General features: G+C 39.4%; 1 protein-coding gene and 2 non-coding genes across 3 annotated transcripts in view; 1 reads left to right on the forward strand and 2 right to left on the reverse strand.

The window, feature by feature from the left end:
* Window positions 1-24,545, forward strand: part of LOC134672385 (rap1 GTPase-activating protein 1) — a 457,452-nt gene that overhangs the window by 9,347 nt on the left and 423,560 nt on the right. The window lies entirely within an intron of this gene.
* Trnad-guc (transfer RNA aspartic acid (anticodon GUC)) lies at window positions 491-562 on the reverse strand. The gene has a single exon. It is a non-coding gene; the product is annotated as a tRNA-Asp (tRNA).
* On the reverse strand, window positions 9,740-9,812 carry Trnag-ucc (transfer RNA glycine (anticodon UCC)). The gene has a single exon. It is a non-coding gene; the product is annotated as a tRNA-Gly (tRNA).

Here is a 24,545-nt window from a genome sequence, read left to right on the forward strand (position 1 = left end):
TTAAAACAAATTTATATATTTAAACGGTCTGTGAATCTTTGTCTATGGATTTCCTAATAGGCAAAAATGGTTGGTCTCACTTATCCGATTTTAGCATCAGTAGTTACTTATTAATATTTTTCATAGCCTGGCTGTTACTCGTATATTGGATATCGATTTCAATTTATTATGATTGTCAATAGAGAACTAGGTATCCTATTCACTTGGATCTATTATAGAAAAGCAATAGTCTCTTATTATTTCGATTGATACTATTGATAGTTACCTACAATTGGAACAGGAGCGTTGCTAGGATCAATTCAGACAATTGTAATAATTATTATATGGCTACCATATAGTAGAATCATAATACTAGTACATCAAATAAATACCTATTCATTTATGGTTAATATAATGATGTAATACGAGTATAAAGATTGTATCAACAAAAATATCTTTCTTAATAATGGTTTCTTATAATACTTATCATAAAAAAAACTATAAAATGAATCTCTCCGGCGGGGAATCGAACCCCGGTCTCCCGCGTGACAGGCGGGGATACTTACCACTATACTACCGAAGATGCTGACGCTACAGCAAAAAATATAACTTACTAACAAAGTAAAAGTCAAAAGTGATAAAAACCGCACGACTCTATAATTAACAATTGATCAATGATAAGGGTAACATTCCATTTCTGACCGCAGCTGCACTACTACCTAGTTCGAACGCGTAGGTGTTGTTGCCAATTTCCATAGTAAAATGAATGGTAGTGCTGCTGTCTTTGGAAATAGACTGTCACCTTTAATCTGCAAGTGTTTTATGATTACGCCGATTTCGCACATATGCCTAACTACAAGTGATGACGTTCCAATTAATTTGTATTAAAAAGTAAGCTTTAAATTAAAAGCAACAAGGTTCAAATTCGATGTATAAGAAAATGAGATAAGAGTGACTCTTATTGTTATCGGCGCGGGACCACAGCACGCATCAACAAATAGAAATACATATGTATATTTACAGTACATATGGTCCTATTTTTCCGCACTAGTGCGTAAACTAGCACTTTTCGTGCGATGTCAAAAGTTTAAAGGGCCATATGTACTGTAAAACGTTGTACGATGCACGTGCGAATAGGTAATTCGCAACTCGTGTCGATTTAAAACACTCCCTTCGGTCGTGTTTTAATTTATCGCCACTCGTTTCGAATTTCCACTTTTTCGCACTTGTATCGTAAATAACTATTTACGAGTAAGCGACTTGGTTTTTATTGACTGTAATGCTTATATATTTTGTAAATAAACAATAAACAATGTCGTCAATAATTATTGATGATTGGCTCAAGAGTATTTATTGCAATTAAAGTATATTCATGTCAATGTTACATACATGTACGTACGAAAAAACTGTCACTCTGTACATTTTTCTTAAGGGGCCCACTGATTGCCAGTTCGCCGGACGATATCAGCCTGTCAGTTGTTAGGAACTGTCACCTTTTGCGATGGACTGACAGGCTGGGCTATAACCACGAAAATCTTTTACTCCAATGACGGCGTAATTAGAGTGACAGAGAAAAATCCCCGGAATTTGCGAATTTCGGTTTTCGCGGTAGCCCCTCTGATACCGTCCGGCGAACTGGTAATCTGTGTAACTGATAACTGGGCCCCTTCAGAACGAACCAGATAAGAGCTATAGTTCGTTTTTTTGGCATTAGAAAGAATTTGCAAGACGGTAAGCGTTCTAGACATGTCTTTTAATTGAAAAACGCTTTTTAAAAATCAAAAACTTACATATGAAAGCAGAAGAATATAAATGATCGTGTTAGATTCATAATTGTTACATATTTGAAATAATTTATTTTTAAAATGTGTTTTTTAATTAAAAGACACATCAAGATTGTTTACATTATTTGAAATAATAGTTATACATATAGCGTTAGCGTTAGTTAGTTATAGCGTATGTTATTGGTCGCAGTGTAAAATGGTCGTGTTCAACCGGCGGATGAAAAAAGTCAATCAGCCGTGGTTAATTGCGAGCCGCAACGTGCGTGGTCGATGATCGTGACACAGTATCGAAAAAAAATGGAAATACAGGAGTAAGGAAAAATACATACTTAAGAAGATCCTGGTTTATTTGTTGCCAGTAAATCTTAGCTAAAGCTACATTTTCAAAATGAAATGGAGTTAGACCAAGAAAAGCCTGCAGCGATTTTTGATAGCCCACGCAGTGCAAGTGTTATTTTAAACGTGAAACTTCTATGAAATTATGACGTATAAATAACACTTACACTGCGTGGTCTATCAAAATCGCTGCAGACTTTTATTCACTTCTCTATACCACTTTAAACCATTATACCTATTGAATTCACTTATTACATTTTAGTTTCTGCCCGCAACTTCGTCTGAGCACGAAGGACATATGATAGTTTTTATCAATAATCATCATCATCCCACGCAGACGAAGTCGCAGGCAGAAGCTTATATTTTTACCTATTCCTGAAGTCCAATCCAAGTTCCTCATGGAAGCGTTGGACTGATTGGACATTGGATAACCACATATTGTACACAACCTACTAAGAAATCCAAGATAGTTGTTATGTTAACCAGTCTAACGCTGCCGCACGGTGGCAGCACGTTTGCGCCGGAAATTGCCGGAACGAGTGCCATAGGAAGCCCCCGAGTCACGTTCAGATGACGTCCCGAATCAGCCGAACTATATAGACTGAGATCCTACGACAATATCTCGAATGTCGCCATATTTATTATCAAGTAATCGAACCCCGGTCTCCCGCATGACAGGGTGGGGATACTTACCACTAAACTACTGAAAATTATAACATTATAGTAAAAAATTACAATTCATAAACAAAAGGCGGCAAAAAAATAACTGAATTCCCGTTGCCAGGGAGGTTTTGGGATTATACCGAGCAACTTTTACTATGAGACCAACCCCGAAATCGCGAAAAATTTTTTTGCTATTTCATACATTTTGGCTGGTCCATATTCAGCAATATCGTCTTAAGCCATAGCTGTGACCTGGGGCCTTACCATGATGTCCTTATTGCGGTTCTGTTTAGGACCTAAACTGAATCGTTATCATTATACGAAAACAACTGGACAGCCGGACATACAGCATACAAATATAAAACTCTTGCCCGAATTGGAACGGAGACGCTTCACTTATTACTTAAATTTTGCGGCTAGATCTCGCGCTATTGGCTGCTGAGAAAGCAAGCATAAATAAAGTGAGGATGTCAGCATTGTCAGCAGATTCAATGCTAACAAGTTTTGATCGCTTGTCGATATGGAAAATTATATGGGTAGACTTAGACTTAGACTAGGGTCACAGAATAAATAATAGTACTAAGTACAGAAGACTCACTCTCTAACAAAACGCGTATGTTACGATCAGCACAGATATGGCCGCCAGGTGGCGACAGCGCCACGCGCGGCTTATGGCAAACCCCAAAATTGGGGCCGAACGGATGTACTTTTAGCTACCTGTAGCAAAGCGACGAAATCGCGGAGTGAGACACGCCTGCTTAGACCAAGAAAAAACTGCAACGATTTTAATAGCTTACGCAGTGTAACTGTTATTTAAATTAGTATCTTATAATAGATATTCTATAAATATCTAAGGATTTAATCCTGCCAACTATGCAATCTAAACATTTAATAATTTCTATTAAATTTATATTCCTAAAGCCGTCTGTAGTCCTTATAAACCCTTTAACCCTCTATAAACGTGATAATTTATTCCTAAAATAGAATTTAATTTATTCAGAAATAGAAACAAGTTTCACGAGTTGACATTCAAGATAAAGAATAGAATTATAGAACTGATTGAAAATTGAAAGCAACGAACTTCGCTGTGGTAGGTATTTCTACAAATATTTACTCGCACGTTAAGTAACGCGATTCAACGCGAATATTTCGGCAAATTATATTAGAGTAATTAATATTGTTGGCTTATGATTTCCTAAATTAGCAAATATAATGGCAGAGTTTGTATGTAAATATTTAATATGAACCAGATATTAGTACAGACCAAGGCATTAACAGTGTACAAGTCTCATATATGTCCCTATGGAGCAAAACAGCGGTAATCTTGCTATTTCTGCTTTTTCTTATATTACCCTAGGCCCGATTCGGATTATGAAATAGACTTCTATTAGTTATCTTTTAGACATCACCAAGATACGATAACGATGTTTAAGATCTAACCTGTGAAATTTGACATTTGCGCTATTCTGGAGATACGCTTGAACGATTTCCACAGGATATGACTTAGAGATCCATTTCACATCTAATAGATATCTTACTCTATCTAACGTAAAAGTGACATTGGTTGCCCGAATAGCGCTGCAAAAGAGAACTAGCTGATATCTATAGGTAAACTATAACGTATCTAGAATGGATCTAGTACGTGTCGTCTCTTGTGGATATCTTGAAGTTCGAATACGGCAGCCTTATTACCCTTTTGTGGCACATTTCCCAAACCTTTGTATTGCAATCACGTTTGCGTCCCGGCGTCATTTGGTATCACATCACGTTTACCTTTTACTTTACCATTTAAATATTTAGCTCTGTAATTAATTTTGTGATTTCAACCTTCCGATGACATCACAGAAGTTACTTTGATATTGTGTGTTGAATATTGATATTTGGATGAAATACAAATAGCTCATGTATAAAAGTACTACTTAAGTGAGATTTTCAAATAGATATAATGATGTAGGTATATACCTATTCGGTTACATAACGACGAAGTACCTAATGCTGACCTTTACGAGTATATTTAAAATTAGGCGCTTGTAGGTAGGTTGTATTTCGTCGGGTGACAAGCAAAAGTCACTAAGTACCACCACAAATTTATAGTCATTGTGAACCATATTAGTAGCAAAAGAAGGTCGATTTTTGTTTATTTATTTTTTGTAATTAGGTAGCAGTGGCGGCGCGTCAAACATATCCATAGGCAAGCCGGGGCTAATTTGGCTTACATATTTTCTTTACAACTCTGCTCAAACGTCCAAAAACAGGCAAGCCGGCGGGAATCGGCTTTTATGGACGCGCCGCCACTGTTAGGTAGTGACTTTTGCTCGTCACCTGGCGATTATTCGACACGAACGAGCGAAGTGTCAAAAATATTTATATACTTACAACCTTATTGCCCATACATTAAGATAGTGTGTAGGTATATACCTACATTATGTTTAACACATAGTCCATGTTGAAATTTAATACTTTGATTGTACTTGAGAATGTTAATTAGTCTATATTTGACTCTTTAGAAAGTCTCAACGAGTTTTTGACAAGTATATTAGACCAGCGGTGGAACAAAAATGGGTTTTGATAACATTAAAGTTTTTTCTTTTTTGATATGTTATTGTAAGCATGTTAAATAACATTCATGTAAAAAGTTAGAAAATTTTAGGTGGAGCGTTCGGCCATATTTAAATATTTCAATTTTTGCTAAATAACTATGTAAATATAAAATTAAAGTTACAAAAAACTTTAACATATTCAATAACACTTTAATTTATTCACAATATTCGGTTTTTAGAAATCTGGAACAGCTGCTTTCTGGTGAACGTAAAAACACGAATTATTATGCAAATACAGAATTAGAGTAGCTGATATTGCAAAATTACGATATTATCTATCAACTTAGTATACATGTAAAAAGTTAGAAATATAGACAATGTGCTTGTCTAGATATTGATTTCTGGTTAAGCAGTATAGCCAATATTGAATTAAAGTTTGTAGAGATAATATTACACGGTCATAATAAAGATCTTACTTCTCACACAAAAGATTAGAAATATAAAATCACGGCGACACTAAATACTGATACGTAAATATGCATTCCGAGCTTATATTAAGTTACATTTCAAACGCGCGGCGTTTTCGCGCGCCGCGCTGTGCGCCGTGGCAGGAGGCAGCGATTGACGGTCGCGGGCTAGCGGTTAGCGCGGTGCCCTTAAAAATACGCAAAGCGTTTATAAAATTATTATCAATGGTAAATAGTTATTTTACACAGTACACTAATGCAAACTTACCTTCCCTTATTTATTTCTATACTACTATTTTTATACTATTTATTTATTTATATACTAGGGATTGCCCGCGGTTTCGTTTACGTAGAATTCGTTATCGTGTTAAGTATAGAAATAATAGATACATTTGAAAATTATTTTAGGTGCATTGTCATACAGATAACTACCCTTGTTAAAGTATTCTTCAAATTCAATACACAGGTGTCATTTCAATATAATTTTGCGTAATTTGGCGCTTTTAGGTTATAAATGACTAGCGACATATATTTTTTAAGAGCCCTTTAATGTGCACACTAGCGCCACTGCTAAATAATCGTGATTATTTAAATTTAACGACAGGTATTTAAAGATTGGGGCCGCTACGGACTGTATTGTGTATTTAAGTACCTTTTGAATACATCAAACTAGTTTTTATGTTGCTGGATTCGTCAATCTAGGAACTCAAAACAAAAACGGCCGTTTTTACTTTGGACGCATAGATTGACAAATCCAGCAACATAAAAACTAGTATGATGTATTCAAAAGGTACTTAAATACACAATACAGTCCGTAGCAGCTCCCTTTTTTAAATATCTTTCGTGAAATTTAAATAATCACGATTATTTAGCAGTGGCGCTAGTGTGCATGTTGAAGGGCTCTTAAGAGCGATCATCTCCGCTAATATTTACTTTATCATAAAATCAATTTCAAACTAACGTTATTCAATATTTATCATTTTAACGTCAATATTACCAACCAACTGATCCAATTTACCTACTGAAACAACTCAAAGTTTGCATCAAATTAAATGCCACTTTTCTTATCCGTTCCGAACAATCAAGAGGGCCTTTATGAGCTGATGTGGTGAAAATTTTATTTAACCTTCGTCCCTTGAAACCTTCACTACGCTCAAGGTTCAACTTTACGAACCACTCGCTACGCTCGTGGTTCAATTTTAGAATGTTTGAATTTGTGAATGTACTTCCTGCCTCGCACAGCCAAACTGTGGAATGAACTGTCCGATACGACGTTCAAACCTTCAAAGACCTCCATCTTAAAGGTCGGCAACGCACTTGCAACCCTTCTGGTGTTGCGGGTGTCCATGGCCGGCGGTAATCGCTAACCACCAGGTGATCCGTCTGCTCGTTTGCCTCCTATTTAATAAAAAAAAATGTTTCGCTTGTTTGGGTATCAATATTAGCACGAGCGGTTTATCAACAACTTGTCCCCTTGTAAAACAAATAAATAAGGTAGGTGAGGTGCAGGCATATGAGGCCCGGCGGGTAACAAGGCCCAGCATTCAAAAATTGCAGTTGCTCCCTATTATTCCCAATTATTCTGAATTTGTACTTGTTGCTAAGAAGGCCCACTGTCAGTGCAGGTAAAAAGGTCCAGTCCCGGGCCTTATTGAACGTATGAGATGAAATATTAGATTAAAATATTTTAAGATAATTTTGAATATTTTTAATCTCTTATTAATAAGGTCGATTTGAAGAAACTTCTATGAAATTATGACTTATAAATAACACTTGCGCTGCGTGGGCTGTCAAAATTGCTGCAGACTTTTCTTGGTCTAACTCTAATAATTTTTCACTTGCTTTATTGACCTAAAGACGTTTTAAAGAATCAAAAAGTCTAATAACATTGAGGCACTTATACTTTTTAAAGGCAGTGACTATTTACGGGTCTCTATTGTTTCCCAAATAGTTTTAAGTCATAATGTATTGATTGTCAGAATTTTCGTTAGTCATAATTGGTTTTTCTCAGAAACGCGTAACTTTTCAGGATTGCCACAAAACAAACCTAACCTAACCTAACCTATCTATAGCATAACCTTAGGAAAATCAGTTTTATGACTAACTGAATGACTAACGATAATATGTCAAACAATACAATATGACTTAAAACTTTATGGGAAACAAAGGGACCCCACTATTTACAAGTGACTTTTTTTTTGTTAATACATAGGAAGGTATTTACGATAGAAGTGCGAAAAATAGATATTTTGCAACGAGTGACGAATTTTAAAACACGGCCAAAGGGAGTGTTTTAATGTGCTTATTATAGCACCGGTGTCGTAATGTGGCACCAGATGTACTGTAATAATTATGTTAAAATATAATACTTACTGTTACGAATAAATATTTATACTGTAAAAAATTATCACGCCAAACACATTTTCATGTAAATTGTTGCTAAGACGAAACCATAAGACTCGCACTGTCAAAAAGTTGTCAGATCTCTTGTTGAGCCAAGCTTCGATCTCTACAAGCCCTAACTTCACTAACTCTACCTACACCTTAGTCAAAATATGTGGCTTGGCTGTTTCGCTACCGCCACATGGGCATAAGGTGAAAAATTTATTAAATTCATTTTTTTTAGGGTTCCGTACCTCAAAAGGAAAAATACTGAACCCTTATAGGATCACTCGTGTGTCTGGCTGTCCGTCTGTCACAGCCTATTTGCTCCGAAACTACTGCACCAATAAGTTGAAATTTGGTATACACATGTAAGTCTATAACTCAAGGACATACATGTAAAGTAAATAACAGAAATTCAAATAAAGGGGTCACTTTTGAGATGAATGATAAATAGAAGAAAAAAAACTACATCTTGTTATATATCAAATGAAGGGGCTCATTGTGAGAATCTCAGATATATTTTATATCTGAGATTCGCAGATATATTAGAATTTTAAAATAAATAGTTTAGAAGTTATTTAAAATACAAAAAATGACCATTCCCCCCTCCCCCCTTATCTCCGAAACTACTGGGTCTAAAATTATGAAAAAAATACACATATGTGGTATTATCTATGAAAAGGGACCTTATTGTCGATGGCGCTTACGACAATAAGTTCGATGAATGAAATACGTAGTAGTTTTAAATTGGACATTCTGGCTCATTTCGGTTCGCTCTGTCCCAATTTAGCAATTAAGTTTCTGTAAATACTGGAACATTCAATTTTGTCGTCTATCCATTGTGTAGGTCAATTTATGTTATGAACGTTGATGAACTGATCAGCCATCGGGTTTAAAGGTCCCTTTTTATAGTTTTTTTTTAATAACTCGTATACGGTAGCTTGTAGCAATAAATGTTCTGATACATAAGTAATCTACATACAATTTCCTACATTAAACATTCTATACACTTTTTCGCTACCTTCAATATTTAAGGGAGAAAGTAAATTATACTCAATAAATAAATCAATATTATAGGACATTTTTACATAAATTGACTAAGCCCCACGGTAAGCTCAAGAAGGCTTGTGTTGTGGATACTCAGACAACGACGTATATAATATATTATATATCAATACTCAAATACATAGAAAACAATCATGACTCAGGAACAAATATCAGTGTTCATCACAACACACGCTCCCAAGTCCCAAAGGTATAGGACCCCATGGTTCCGAGCAGGAATGTTACGGATGCAGATTTTTTAACATCCGCGGATGCGGATATTTAAAGGTTTACATCCGAGGATGCGGATGTCAAGATTAGGTACTTAAAAACTGTCAAATAATATCATTTTTAGTAATTGTTATTTAAAAAAAACGTAACGCTTAGTATTTGAGCAAGAATATAGGTCCGTTATATTAAGTAAACAGTAACTTGGCCGACTTTTCGGAATTTAGACAATTTCCTAATTTTTAACAAGCAGAAATGTCTGCGAACGGTGCTATTAAGCTTAGAATAAATTTAAAAGTGGAAAAATAATTACTGTCTTGGGAGAGACTTGACCTCACGGCCTCTGGATCGGAACTCCAGCGCTCTGCCGTCTGAGCCACCAAGACCTCATCCATAGCCAGCAATTTTTTCCACCATATTACAGGTCAAGGAGGACAGCGACATCTACCTTACGCGTGTTACACTTCTTAAACGGCTACTGGAGTTCCAAGTTACATTGGAAATTCACCAGTTACGATGTGCTCAGATGGCACAGCGCTGAAGTATCGATCCAGTGAGTTCAAGTTTCAACCAAGACTAATTTTTTCCACTTTTAATTTAGACGATTTTACCTAGCAGTTACGGTTAGTGTACGGTAACCGATGGCCATCTTGCTTATAATCTCGTCTGCCAAGGTGTTTCGGCAGGAAAAGCCTTGGCAGACTTATATATTCCTGAAATGGGGGTTCATACCTACCGACTAGAATTGGTTTCATGGTGGTATCATATGGGTTGACGTAGGGTAACTGATGTACACCTTGCTAGCATAATCTCGTCTGCCAAGGTGTTTCGGCAGGAAAAGCCCTGGCAGACTTATATATTCCTGAAATGAGGATTCATACCTACCGACTGGTATTGGTTTCATCGTGGTATCTGATGGGTTAGTGTACGGTAACCGATGGTCATCTTGCTTATAATCTCGTCTGCCAAGGTGTTTCGGCAGGAAAAGCCTTAGCAGACTTATATATTTCTAACATGAGGGTTCATACCTACCGACTGGAATTGGTTTCATGGTGGTACGAGGCTTGCACTGAAAGATTCGGGAATTGCTTATTTAATTATACAATTATGATACAAATTCATCCTTTTTATAATCATAGAGGTCTGGTAACTCAACTCAACAGGCAGTTTGATAAAATAAACTACACACTTTTTTTTTAATTTGTTTTCAAAGCGGAGTGGCCGTTGACAAAATGGAACAAACGCGGGAAAATTTAAGAGTGATGAAATTTTACGATTTTAAAAGTGATTTATCACAAAACTAAAGCTTAGATCTGAAGATTTCTGTATTTGGGGAGGAAGTTACATCAAAGACGACCATTTATCGCTGGTTTTCCGAATTTCAACGACATCGTGTGAATTGTAGTGATGATGTGCGTGACGGTCGGTCAAAATCTGCGATTACTCAAGAAAACGTTGACTCAGTGCGGAACCTGATTGAATTAGTTCGACTTGTCACATATCATGAAATTCAGTCATTTTTGGAGATTCGAATGGAGAGAAACGTGAAAACCAAACGATCTTGCAAACAGAACTTTGCATAAGAAAAATATTTTCCCGTTGGATCCCGCGCTTACTTTCCGAAGAACCAAAGACGGCCTGGGTCATTTTGGTGCCAGTAAAATCGAGAGGGTTTCAACAATGGAACTTCTAACGTAATTTTTAATATCGTATCGGGTGACGAAACGTTGATACACGCACACGATCCTGAAAATAAAAACCAGTCACGAGTTTGGGTTTATAAAAACGAGCTAAAACCAACTAAGGTTGTTCGCTCTCGAAGCTATATGCGACCCTATTTTGACTACTTACTGATTGTTTACTTGATTTGTTTCGCTTAAAATAAGTTGTTTATTTAATAGTAATATAAAAATTACTGTGCAAATGCTGTACCAACCTACCTACTGCATATTATTATTAATTTATTATTTACTGACTTGTAAAACATTGACTTTTATCAATAAATATCTTGTATCTTGTATCTTGAAGCACGGCGAAAAAGATGCTGGCTACTGTTGTGTCGAAATTCGGTCATATTGCGACTGTTGCACTTGAGAATCGCAGGACAGTTAATGCAGATTGGTATACAACAGTTTGCCTGCCTGAAATCGTTGGCATACTTAGAGAAGATATCTGTAACCGACGCATCATCCTCCAACACGATAACGCCAGCCCGCACACCGCTCGTCAAACAAAGGAGTACTTAACGCATGATAACATCGAATTAATGGACCATCCGCCATGCAGTCCCGACCTGAGTCCTAATGATTTTGATACATTCCCAAAATTTTAAGAAAAGTCACGCGGTCAATAATTCCAGTCACCGGAAGAGACAGTCGATACCTTCAAAAACGTTATTTTGGGTACTACTACTTTGGAATGTAATAACTAATTTAATACTTGGTTTGGATGTAGGGGGAAATACGTCAATATGCTAGAAGAATACTTTAAAAAACAGTAAAAATATTCTTAACTCGATACATTTGTCCATTTGTTATATTCCCGAAATTTTCAGTGCAGCCCTCGTATCAGATGGGTTAAATTATGGGTACCGGTGGCCACCTTTGAGAGCGTCTGCCAAGCACTTTCGGCAAAAAAAATACTGGCAGACTTCGCTTTTATGTGTCTACATGTAAATTTCTAACTGCTGCCACAACTATTAATTCGGTATCAGATGGGTTAAATCAGCCCCCTTTTTTCGCACCGGAAGTGGCCTCCTTTTTCGTACTTTCGGCAAGTTCCGCCGTGGTAGACTATCGAATTCGGACTGAGCATCACTTTTATGGGAAACCATTGTGCCTTTCATCGTGGTATCAAGTTGGTTAGAAAATTTGCGGCCGGCTCTTCTATTAGCAGTCATCAACTTTATAAAAGTTAGTAACCCGGTTCAATATATTTAATATTCGACTTCGACTTTGCGCTCTCATTTCGCGATTATGTTCAGGCAGTGACGGATGCGGCTCACAAGAGGCTAATAGGATTCGTTTTGCGTAATTTTGTGTCCCTCAGTGTATTCACCACTCGCGTGCTCTATGCTGCACTCGTCTGGAGTTTACTGGAGACAAATTCTGTCGTCTAGAGACCGCGTGAGAATAAATATACATATTCTCATGAACAGGTCCAGAATATTAACCTAAGGGCTTTGTATAAGAGGCGTCTATTATCGGAAACAGAATCATTTATTTTGCTAGAACATTACACAGATGGTACAATTTGTCATGTCATGGGTTACGTGAATGCATGTTCTGCCACACTTGGCATGCAAAACGTACACTAAGTAATACATTTATCCTAAGTTTACGATAACATTAAATTTCCAAGGCGCTACTACGAGAGAAAAGCGCAACAGCACAAGACCGAGTCTAAAACGAAGGATATAACTGGTCGTAAGAGAGAGCCGTGGTACTGGAAATGCAAACAAAAAGGTCATCTGAAGAAAAACTGTCGTAACGACTTTGCTTGTTTAGGATACTGTGACTTGTCGGCATATAGCACTGAAGCGTACTCTGAATCTTCGTGGTATGTGGACTCGGGAGCAACGAATAGCATGACTAGCAGGCGCGATTTGATGACAGACTTTAGATCGCAAAGTGGATACATCACTGTTGCGTGATGTTAATGATAAATTTCGTATTTTTGAATTGACTGACGCTGATTGGGCTAACGGGACGGATCGTAAATCATACACGGGGTTCGGGGTATATATTCAAGTTAGGTAGGAATGTCATTTCCTGGGGTTATTACAAGCAATCTTGTATCGCACAGTCGTCTACCGAGGCGGAGTATATAGCTTTGTCTGAAGCTGCCAAAGAGGCGGTATACGTCCGTGCGGTTCTTGCTCAGTTGGCAGGTTGTAGTAATACTGTTACTTTGTATAGTAATAACCAGTCTGCTACTAAACTGGCCACTAATCCAGTATTCCACAACGATCTAAACATGTGGACGTTAGATATCACTATAGTCGTCAGACTATTGAAAATAACGTTATTGAGTTGACTTACATGCTTACATTCGACATTAAGAGACCATATACATCTCTTAGTAATTGTAATACGTTAGATTGAATTGTTAGTTTTAATTTATAAAATTGTTGATGTTATTATTTTTGCTTTTATGTAAATTCAATGTTGACGTGTAAAAGTGCCCTTGTGGCCTATTTGCTGAATAAATGTTGATATTTGATATTTGATATTTGATACTGAGCAGATGACTGCTGATGTACTTACCAAGGTATTGCCATATTGTAAGCACGAGTCTTTTGTTCAGGACTTGATGGAAGTCGTCCAAGATTAAGAGGGCGTGTTGGAGGTTTCATTCATTTGTATTAGGTCGTTGCATAATTTTTTCCCCACTTCAAAATTTTCTTGATATTTTCAGTATTCTCGGGAATATTCTAGAATAAATCTAGTCATCAGTCCGCATGGCAAAAAACTTATCTTGTCAGTTTTCTGGGATTCGCGAGGAATGTTGTCGTGGGAGTTACTGGACGACCATCAGACTATCAATGGCGAAGCCTACGTGAATCAACTACAGAAGTTGGCGAACGCTGTTAAAGAAAAAAAGCCAAAACGACTCGAAGTATCATTACTTCATGATAATGCAAGACCACATACGGCGAAAATGACCTGTAATTTCTAGAGGAGCGCGATTGGACAACAATACCTCATCCACCTTATAGCCCTGATCTAGCACCTTCCAACTATCATCTTTTTCGGGCTTTGAAACAGCATCTTCGTAAAAAGAAATTCGAAAATTCCGGCGACCTACAAAATGACCTTGCCAACTTCTTTGTCTCTCAGCCACTTTCATTATGGGTTAAGGGTATTGAAACTTTGCCTAAGAGATGGTTACATGTTCTAGATAAGGATGATGATTATATTGTCGATTAATTGTTTCAATAAATAATTATTACAAAAAAAAATAGTTTTATTCCAAAGTGGGAAAGGAATTATGCAACAACCTAAAATAGTTTGTACTCCTTGCTGTAATCTTGGTCGACATGACATGCATTCAAATATGCGATTGACGTCATTATTGATTTCCCCTTGTGTTGAATAAACTATGCTTATACATATATATTTGATAAAATATGTGTTTAAATTAACATTTATAATAGTGCTATCTGAAGGTTGTCTGGAAGAGATCGGTTTTTAGCGATAAGTCGGCCTGTTGTTACCTTCTTTACTATGTCCTGTCTTTGTTAGTAACATGTATTTTTTCTTTGTAGTGCATAATAAAATATTTCATTATTATTATATCTCCGTCACAAACTCTCGGGTTTTCAAGCCCGGTCATTTATAAAGCGTGCGTGGGGTATAGATCCAATACGTAGAGGCCGCTTGGAGAGCTTTGATGTCATGTAGAACGCCTGGTGGAACCCATTCATGAGTATTTAAATAGATATCCGTAAACAACCGATTTCAGCAGGCATTGGAGGCTATTGTAGAAAAATGGAAAGGTTCGTGGTAAGTGGTTTAAATTTGGGGCTATTTCTAAGAGGTCCGAACACCTGCTGTAACATTGCGATCCACAGTGTATCGAGGCAGGCGGTGACTCGCCGCTCGTCATTATTTTTATTATGTGTTTTCCATATCTCGGGACCAGGGATGTTGTGAATATTCGCATCCGCATCCGCAGAGCTTCCGCACCATTATCGACATCCGTATCCGCATAAATAACTGCTAGGTAAAATCGTCTAAATTTAAAAGTGAAAAAAATTACTGTCTGGAGTGCAACTTGAACTCACTGGATCGATACTCCAGCGCTGTGCCATCTGAGCACATCGTAACTGGTGAATTTCCAATGTACAATTTGACACCGCTGACCATCATCTTATAGCCGACAAATTAACTTTTTATGGCATGCGGGGTCCGGTTCTATCGTTGCTGAGATCTTTTGTGTCACACCGGACACAAAAGGTCTTCGGCGACAAGGGAAGGGTCAAATCGACCGAAATGATAAACACTATGGGCGTACCACAGGGCTCGTGTCTATCAAATACCATCTTCAGCCTGCTACTAAATGACCTGCCTAGTGTCATACACGAAGCAGAAATTTATATGTATGCCGACGACGTGGCCGCCGTTGTGACTGCGCCAACGGCACAAGAGCTGGAGAGGAAATTAAATTCAGTAGTTCGGCGGCTCGAGTGGTGGTTCCAATTAAATGGTCTGGCATTAAACAAGGAAAAAACTATGTTTCTCGTATTCCAGCTTAATGGCACATCACCGCCACCCTGCCGGGTCACCACCGAACAGCAAACCGCGCTGCAGATGGTCCAAACGACAAAGCTGCTAGGCTTCCATGTCGATAGCGGCCTAAAGTGGGACCACCACATAGAAGAGCTCTGCTCCAAGTTGGGCCGCTCATGCTTCGCGCTTCGTCGTCTAGCGAGCACGGCTTCTCGCGACGTAGTATTGTCATGCTACTACGCGACTGTCCACAGTCTCATTACCTACGGCGTGGAACTGTGGGCACGCGCAGCAGACGCCGGGCGAGCTTTTAGGATGCAAAAGCGGGCTGTGCGCGCCATTGCCGGGGTGCCCGAAGATGCATCGTGCAGAGAGCTATTTAAGGAATTAAAGATTATGCCCCTTCCCTGCGAGTTCATCTACAGGGTAGCTCTCTTCACGTACAACAACTTGGGTACGTTCCGTCAACGTGGTGTGAACCCATCCCGCGAGTTGCGCAGCAACAAGCTCGCCCACCTCCTCGTCACCCCAGCACACAAACTGCGCAAATCCGAAAGGTCGGTGTACGTCGTCGGCCCGTCAGTGTACAACAGACTGCCGGACGAAATAAAAAATACTGCGGCTTCTGCGGTGGCCTTTAAGTCAAGATTGCGAAAGTGGCTTCTTAGACATACATTTTATTCTATAGACGAGTTCTTTGAGCTCCCTAACATATAAATATAACTTATGATAGCTAAGTATACAGTATGTTATAAATCAAATGTACCAATTATTATTATTATTATTTATCGAATGTGTAAATTACTGTAAATATTAAAATAAATGTACCTACCAATTAAAATGTAAAACCATCATGAGATCATGACATGTAACTTGGCGTTATAAATAAAGTATTTGTATTTGTATTTGTAACTTGGAACTCCGGTAGCCGTTTAAGAAGTGTAACACAAGATGTAGATGTCGCTAGGGTCCCCTTGACCAGTAATATGGTGGAAAAATTTGCTGGCTTTTTGAAAAATTGGATGAGGTCTTGGTGGCTCAGATGGCAGGACGCTGGAGTATCGATCCAGAGGCCGTGAGTTCAAGTCTCACCCAAGACAGTAATTTTTTTCCACTTTTAAATTTATTCTAAGCTTAATAGCATCGTTCGCAGACATTTCTGCTTGTTAAAAATTAAGAAATCGTCTAAATTCTGAAAAATCAGCCAAGTTACTGTTTACTTAATATAACGCACCTATATTCTTGCTCAAATACTAAACGTTTCATTTTTTTAATAACAATTACTAAAAATGATAGTATTTGACAGTTTTTAAGTACCTAATCTTGACATCCGCATCCGCGGATGTGAACCTTTAAATATCCGCATCCGCATCCGCGGATGTAAACCTTTAAATATCCGCATCCGCATCCGCGGATGTCCAAAAATCTGCATCCGTAACATTCCTGCTCGGAACCATGGGGTCCTATACCTTTGGGACTTGGGAGCGTGCGTTCATCCCGGGTTTTTATCCTGGTATGGGAATTTATTTGTGTGATGAACACTGATATTTGTTCCTGAGTCATGATTGTTTTCTATGTATTTAAGTATTGATATATTATATACGTCGTTGTCTGAGTACCTACAACACAAGCCTTCTTGAGCTTACCGTGGGGCTTAGTCAATTTATGTAAAAATGTCCTATAACATTTATTTATTTATTGAGTATAATTTACTTTCTCCCTTAAATATTGAAGGTAGCGAAAAAGTGTATAGAATGTTTAATGTAGAAAATTGTATGTAGATTACTTATGTATCAGAACATTTTTTGCTACAAGCTACCGTTTACGAGTTATTAAAAAAAACTATAAAAAGGGACCATATAACCCGATGACTGATCAGTTCATCAACGTTACATAACATAAATTGACCTCCATAATGGATAGACAACAAAATTGAATGTTCCAGTATTCACAGAAACTTAATTGCTAAATTGGGACAGAGTGAACCGAAATGAGCCAGAATGTCCAATTTAAACCTACTACGTATTTTATTCAACGAAGTTATTGTCGTAAGCGCCATCGACAATAAGGTCCCTTTTCATAGATAATACCACAATTATTAGCTCTTTTCCTATAGATGACAGGAAAACCTATTAGAAATGTGCAGTCAAGCGTGAGTCGGACTTAAGTACCTAGTTTTCCGATCCCTACGGGTTTTTTAATGGCATTTTACTCACTTTTCTCTAAAAAAATATATTGTTAAAAATTGTGTAATGTACGGAACCCTTCGAACGCGAGTCCGACTCGCATTTGGGCGGTTTTTGTATTATACTTACATGTTACAATAGTTCTTGTAGAAACGAAACGGCCAAGCCACATACTTTTGGTGTAGAGCTAGTAAAGTTAGAAGCTTGGCAAGAGATCTGATAACTTTTTGACTGTGCGAGCCTTATGGTTTCGTTTGGGCAACATTTTACATAAAAATGGTTTTGGTGGGATTTCACTTCTTTTTGTAAGTTGCTTATGACAATCTTCCATCCCCTAATTTAAAGGGTTGGGGTGATTTACTATTAAAAATCCTGAAATAAGTATCTGGGAGCATCTGTTACACGATGTCCTTCTTATTGATTCCCCATATAAACCCTTCACTCCGTAAGGGTAAACTTTGGGGTTGAAATCTGCCTTCACCCCGTAAGGGTAAACTTTGAGGTTGAAATCTATTCTATATCCTTCCCCATACCAATACCTATCTACATACCAAATTTCAAATAAATCGGTTCAGCGATTATTGATTCCCCATACAAAATTAAACCCCCTCTTCGTCCCCTTAGGGATAAAAAATTTCAAGTTTTTGAATTTATTTGTTGTTTGTGTACTAAAACTATCTTACATACCAAATTTCAGCTTCTTAGAGGACTTCAGGAAGTAAACGGTATTGATGATCTTCAAGTGAGTGAGTCAGTGACGAAATCGAAGTTTTTAGATATGAATAAAATTTAAAGTAAAAGAGCTATGCAATTGATATGCTTATAAGTCCGAGAACTTTGTTTATCTGGTATAATCCAACCCCAAGTTATGAGGGTTCCAAAAAACGACAAAGCGCTTCGAGAAAAGGTAGATAGTGCTCTTGCGCTTTGCTCGTCTTGGCGGGGGCACTTCCGTGCCCCCGGATGTTAAAAGATGATACTACTGTAACTAATAAAGATTTATGTTTAGTTACCCACTATTTTCGCGTAAACTAGCCAATTTTTATATATTTAGTTATTAAGGCCCAAAATAATTATTTTCACTTATTATAAATAAATCCTCCTGATATGAAGTATCAAATATTGTTATTTGTATATGTATAACTCTTAAGTTAAAAACAATAAAATCTGTTATTACCTACTGTCAAAATGATTCTTTTTTACGGGATTAAGTAATACACTGCTAGTGTTCAATAAGGCCCATAATAGGACTTTTATAAAAGGTATATATTCCAAGAGTATCGTAATATTTTTATAACTATTTTGGTATAATTAAGAAACTTAAATAAATGAGAAACCTATTTGAGTGAGTTTTTCATACTTCATATCCTGTTCATTAAAAAAAAAAACATTTTAATTTAAGGTGGGCTGTATATAGGCATATACGGCCCACACGGAATATACAATAAGGTAAGTGAGGCCACTTCATTCAGGTATATTCAGGATGTACTTATACCGTGTAATATTGAGCAGTTGGTTTATAATATACAAATAATGATATTGACGTTGAATAGGACAGGACATGACAATAGGAACCAGAAATAGGTATAGTTGGTCAAACCAATTTGCCAGTAAATAAAAACAAAAAACTATATTCATCCTTTTCTTTTGGGTGCTAGTACTAGTGTAAGTCAAAGATAGTATGATGATTCTCTTTGTCTATGTTTGAAATGAGACAGTCCTTTGACAAACTATGTATAGTAAAAAATAGTTGTGAATATCTTATACATTTTTATTACAATATTAGTCAAGATAATGAAATATTCTGAAATAATGAAATGAAATATTCTGGACCCGGGTATGTCCTTAAACTACGTCCAAAAGAGAGGTATGGGCACTGTGAGTGTCATCTCGCTTAGTGTGGTAGGGCACAGCGCAGCAGATGTCATTCCGGATCTAGAGCAGAGCCCAACTGGGGAAGTACCTCCGCCTTTCAGAAAACCGCAGCCAAATAACACTAGACCCTACTAATAGTGTTGTGTTCCTGCCGGTGAGTAAGGTTGCCAGAGAGCTCATCGAGGGTGCCGTGTGTTGACGACGGGGGACCTATGGAACTCACGGTACTGCCTTTGGTCTATGTGGAAGCGGAGTACAGGTGCGGCTATCAGGGAGACCCGGTGAAACGGCTGTCCGCTGGCCGCCCGCAGGTTAGTAGGGTTCCCGAACCCAGGGATTACTTAATCTCCGCCCTGGGAGGCTGAACCACCAACCTCGCGAAAAATCCTTGATGTAGTAGTCGTGCCGGAGAAGGAGACCGGAGTGGACCCGGCTGCTGCACCAGGGGGGGACCGGGGGCCCTTCCGTACGCCGTGCCTGTGAACCGCACTACTCTACATATCCCTTTGGCAGATCTGTTCCGTTCTCTTGTCCCTTAAGCCGTCAACACCCCGAACCCTCTTTGTACACTCAACTATATGGCAAATAAGGGAAAAAAAAGAAATGGTTTCTCGGCGGCACCCCCTTCCACGCAAGTGGACTTTTGCAATATCAGGGGATTGCATTCTAATTTGAGCGCAGTCCATTACCACCTGGAATCTGCGCAGCCGACCATCCTATTTTTAACGGAGACGCAGATATCCTGCCCGGCGGACACTGCATACCTGTTATATCCCGGCTATACGCTTGAACACAAGTTCATGAGACACGCTGGTGTATGTATGTATGCCCGGCAGGAGGTCTGCTGTCGCCGCCTCCATGCCTTTGAAGACAGGGACCTGTCAGTTCTGTGGGTGCGTGTGGATTACAGCGGCCACACTCGTATCTACGCGTGCCTATACAGGTCTCATAGCGGAAACACGGAAACAACCCGGCTTTTCGAGCACCTACAACGGACGGCTGACAAACTTCTGGAGCAGTACCCTTCCGCAGAGCTGGTGATTTTGGGGGATTTTAACGCTCACCACGTTGAGTGGCTTAGTTCCCGGTCCACCGACCACGCAGGGAGGGCTGCTCACGATTTTTCTCTGGCCTATGGACTTTCGCAACTGGTACATTCTCCCACGAGAATTCCAGATATCGAGAACCATACGAGCTCTTTACTGGACCTCCTGCTGACCACACGTCCGGACGGATATTCCGTCTCAGTGAATGCACCTCTCGGTTCGTCCGATCACTGCCTCGTCCGGGCACAGGCACCTTGCGCGCGGCCCGATCCACCACAGCCAGCTAGCTCGCGGCGCGTGTGGCATTATAAGTCAGCAGATTGGGACGGACTGCGTGAATTCTACGCCTCGTTGCCGTGGAGGCAGCTCTGTTTCACATCAGACGATCCTGACTCCTGTGCAGCCAATGTTGCCGAGACAATACTGCTGGGAATGGATTGTTTCATTCCCAACTCGGTAATAGCTGCGGGAGCAAAGCGACGTCCTTGGTTTAATCGGCCTTGTAAAGAAGCTACAGTTCGCAAGCAAGCCGCTTACAGGGCTTGGACCAAGGCCGTTGCTAATAAGGATCCGAACGTTTCTGATGTGAAGCGCAATTTAAACGCTGCCTCGAGGTCCAGTAAAAAAGCCATTGCCAGGGCTAAATACGATTTCGTCGGCAGAATTGGTGAGAAACTAGCGGGCTATCCCACTGGGAGTCGCGCGTTCTGGTCACTTGCCAAAGCTGCCGAGGGAAATTTTTGTCAGTCGTCTTTACCACCACTGCGGAAAGCTGATGGTGATCTGGCCCACAGTGCAAAGGAGAAAGCCGACCTCCTTGGTACTCTTTTTGCCTCGAACTCGACCCTGAACGACGACGGTAGCGCCGTGCCGCCCACCATCCCGCGGTGCGTATACTCCATGCCAGAAATCTCATTCACGCAGAGGGATATTCGGCGGGAGTTGCTATCCCTGAACGTCCATAAGTCGAGCGGGCCAGACGGCATACCAGCTCTTGTGCTAAAGCAGTGTGCTCCTGAGTTATGTCCCGTGTTAGCGCGTCTTTTCTCACTCTCTAGCGACAAACGGCATGTTCCATCTTCGTGGAAGACGGCCCTTGTACACCCTGTGCCTAAAAAGGGCGATAGATCGGACCCATCGAATTACAGGCCTATCGCTATTACCTCCCTTCTCTCTAAGGTCATGGAGCGTATAATCAACGCAAAGCTCCTGAGATACCTAGAAGAACACGATCTGATCAGCGACCGCCAATATGGTTTTCGCCACGGTCGCTCGTCTGGTGATCTTCTAGTGTATCTCACACACCGCTGGGCTTCGGCCATTGAGAGTCAAGGTGAGGCATCGGCAGTAAGCCTAGATATAGCGAAGGCGTTCGATCGGGTCTGGCATCGGGGTCTCTTGTCGAAGTTACCATCTTATGGATTGCCGGAGGGACTATGCAAATGGATCGCTAGCTTTTTGTCCGGCAGACGCATACGAGCCGTAGTAGACGGAAGCTGCTCCGATAGCATGGACATTAACGCTGGCGTTCCGCAAGGTTCTGTGCTATCCCCTACGCTGTTTTTGCTGCTCATCAATGACATGTTGTCTATCGATGACATTCATTGCTATGCAGACGACAGTACTGGGGATGCCTTTTACACAGGCCGTGCCAATATCCCTCGCTCTGTGGTGCTGGAGAGTCGTGAAAAGCTTGTGTCAGACATTGAGAGCACTCTATCCAGAGTTTCGGTGTGGGGCCGGGACAATTTAGTGCGATTCAACCCCACCAAGACACAAGTTTGCGCGTTCACTGCTAAGAAAACCCCATTCACTGTGGTCCCACAGTTCCAAGGCACAGCCCTTACCATGTCAGGGAGTATTGGGATCCTCGGTGTTGACATCTCCAGTGACGTCCAATTCGGCAGCCACCTGGAAGGTAAGGCTGCGCTGGCATCCAAAAAACTCGGTGTGCTCAATAAAGCGAGGCGATACTTTACTCCGGGGCAAAGACTGCTGCTTTATAAATCGCAAGTCAGACCCCATATGGAGTACTGCTGTCACCTTTGGGCAGGAGCACCTGGATGCCAGCTTGGACCCTTCGACTCAGTCCAAAGGCGCGCTGTGCGAATCGTCGATGATCCCAAACTCACAAGCGGTATTGAACCTTTAAGTCTAAGGAGAGACTTTGCCTCCTTGTGTGTGTTCTACCGCTTGTACAATGGGTTGTGCTCTGAGGAACTATTTGACATGATGCCAACGGCCGCTTTCTATCACCGCACCGCTCGCCGTCGGCAGGGTGTTCATCCTCACACCCTAGAACCTAAATGGTCGCGTACTGTGCGATTTAAGAGGAATTTCCTCCCGCGGACGCTCCGGCTGTGGAATGAGCTCCCTCCCGAGGTTTTCCCGAGGGTCTACAGTATGGGGTTCTTCAAAAAAGGAGTGTACAGGTTTTTAAAAGGTCGGCAACGCGCATGTAACACCTCTGGAGTTGCAGGCGTTCATAGGCTACGGTGACTGCTTACCATCAGGCGGGCCGTATGCTTGTTTGCCACCGATGTGGTATAAAAAAAAAAAAAAATATAGCTGGTCAAGCAAATCTTCTCACTAAAAAAAGGCGCGAAATTCAAATTTTCTATGGGACGATATCCCTTCGCGAATACATTTTTCAAATTTGCCGCCTCTGACAAGATCTGATTGACCAGATTGTATTTTTACGTAAAAAGATATTTTAATTTCACGTAATGTCCGCATCTAATTTATATATGTGCACGGTAAACCAACAAATGAATGATAAGAAAAGACAGATAGTGTTACTGAGCGGGAGGTGGGGCGAGGGGCGAGGTATAGGTAGGCTATGATAGGCTCTCGACCGCCGCGCCGGCGACTGACGGACCAGCGCGGCGTATGTATGAATTTCGCGCCTTTTTAACTAGATTTTACTATTACAATGCAAGCTACACACAGAAATTTCTTACTTTCCATAATATGGCTGCGTATATTATTTTATAGTAATAGACTTATTTTTACAGACTCTAATTCAATATTAGATATTATAGGACAAAAAACGTATATTAATTCTAAAGCATATATCTTATTCTTCTAATTTTTTAGCTTGCCTATTAACTTTAAAATTTAGATATGTTGTTGTGGATTTATTAAACTTTAATTCAATATCGACAAAATAATAAGCTAATTGTAGTTTGACAAAGAAGCACGTTAAAAAAATTTCTAATAATTTTACATTATAAAGCGTCATACATATTATTAACAATGGAACTTAAACATTGCACTTTAATTCAATATTAAAAAAACATTACTAAAAATATATAAATACCTAATTTATATCTAACGCTCGTTCTAACTTTTCATCGTATACTGCAAATATGCTTAAAAATATGTCCCATATGAGATAAGTATCACTTTTTCAACTTTAGAATTATCAAAACTTTTAGTGCAAAAATCCGGTCCCACTATTGAGCTATATTGTTATGTCTAAAGCAATATACAGACGGTAATAGAAACGTATCAAAAATTGAACGATATATTCATCACGTTGTTCAAGAGTTCGTTTGCGAACGCATCCCGACTCCACCCGCACCTGACGGCTCCAAATATAATAAGTTAGCAAAACTAGGCCACGGCTCCGTGTTCGTACTGTAGGCGTACGTGCATACGGAACCCTAATTTAAGTCAGATCCATGGTTGAATTGTAAGTTATAACTTTGATAATTTCATACTTGGTTTAGTGATAGCTAGTGAAGTGGACTGTATGATGAATTGGTGATATAATGGAAACA

The sequence above is a fragment of the Cydia fagiglandana genome, chromosome 17 (genome assembly GCF_963556715.1).
Source record: "Cydia fagiglandana chromosome 17, ilCydFagi1.1, whole genome shotgun sequence".
Classification (NCBI taxonomy): Eukaryota; Metazoa; Arthropoda; class Insecta; order Lepidoptera; family Tortricidae; genus Cydia; species Cydia fagiglandana.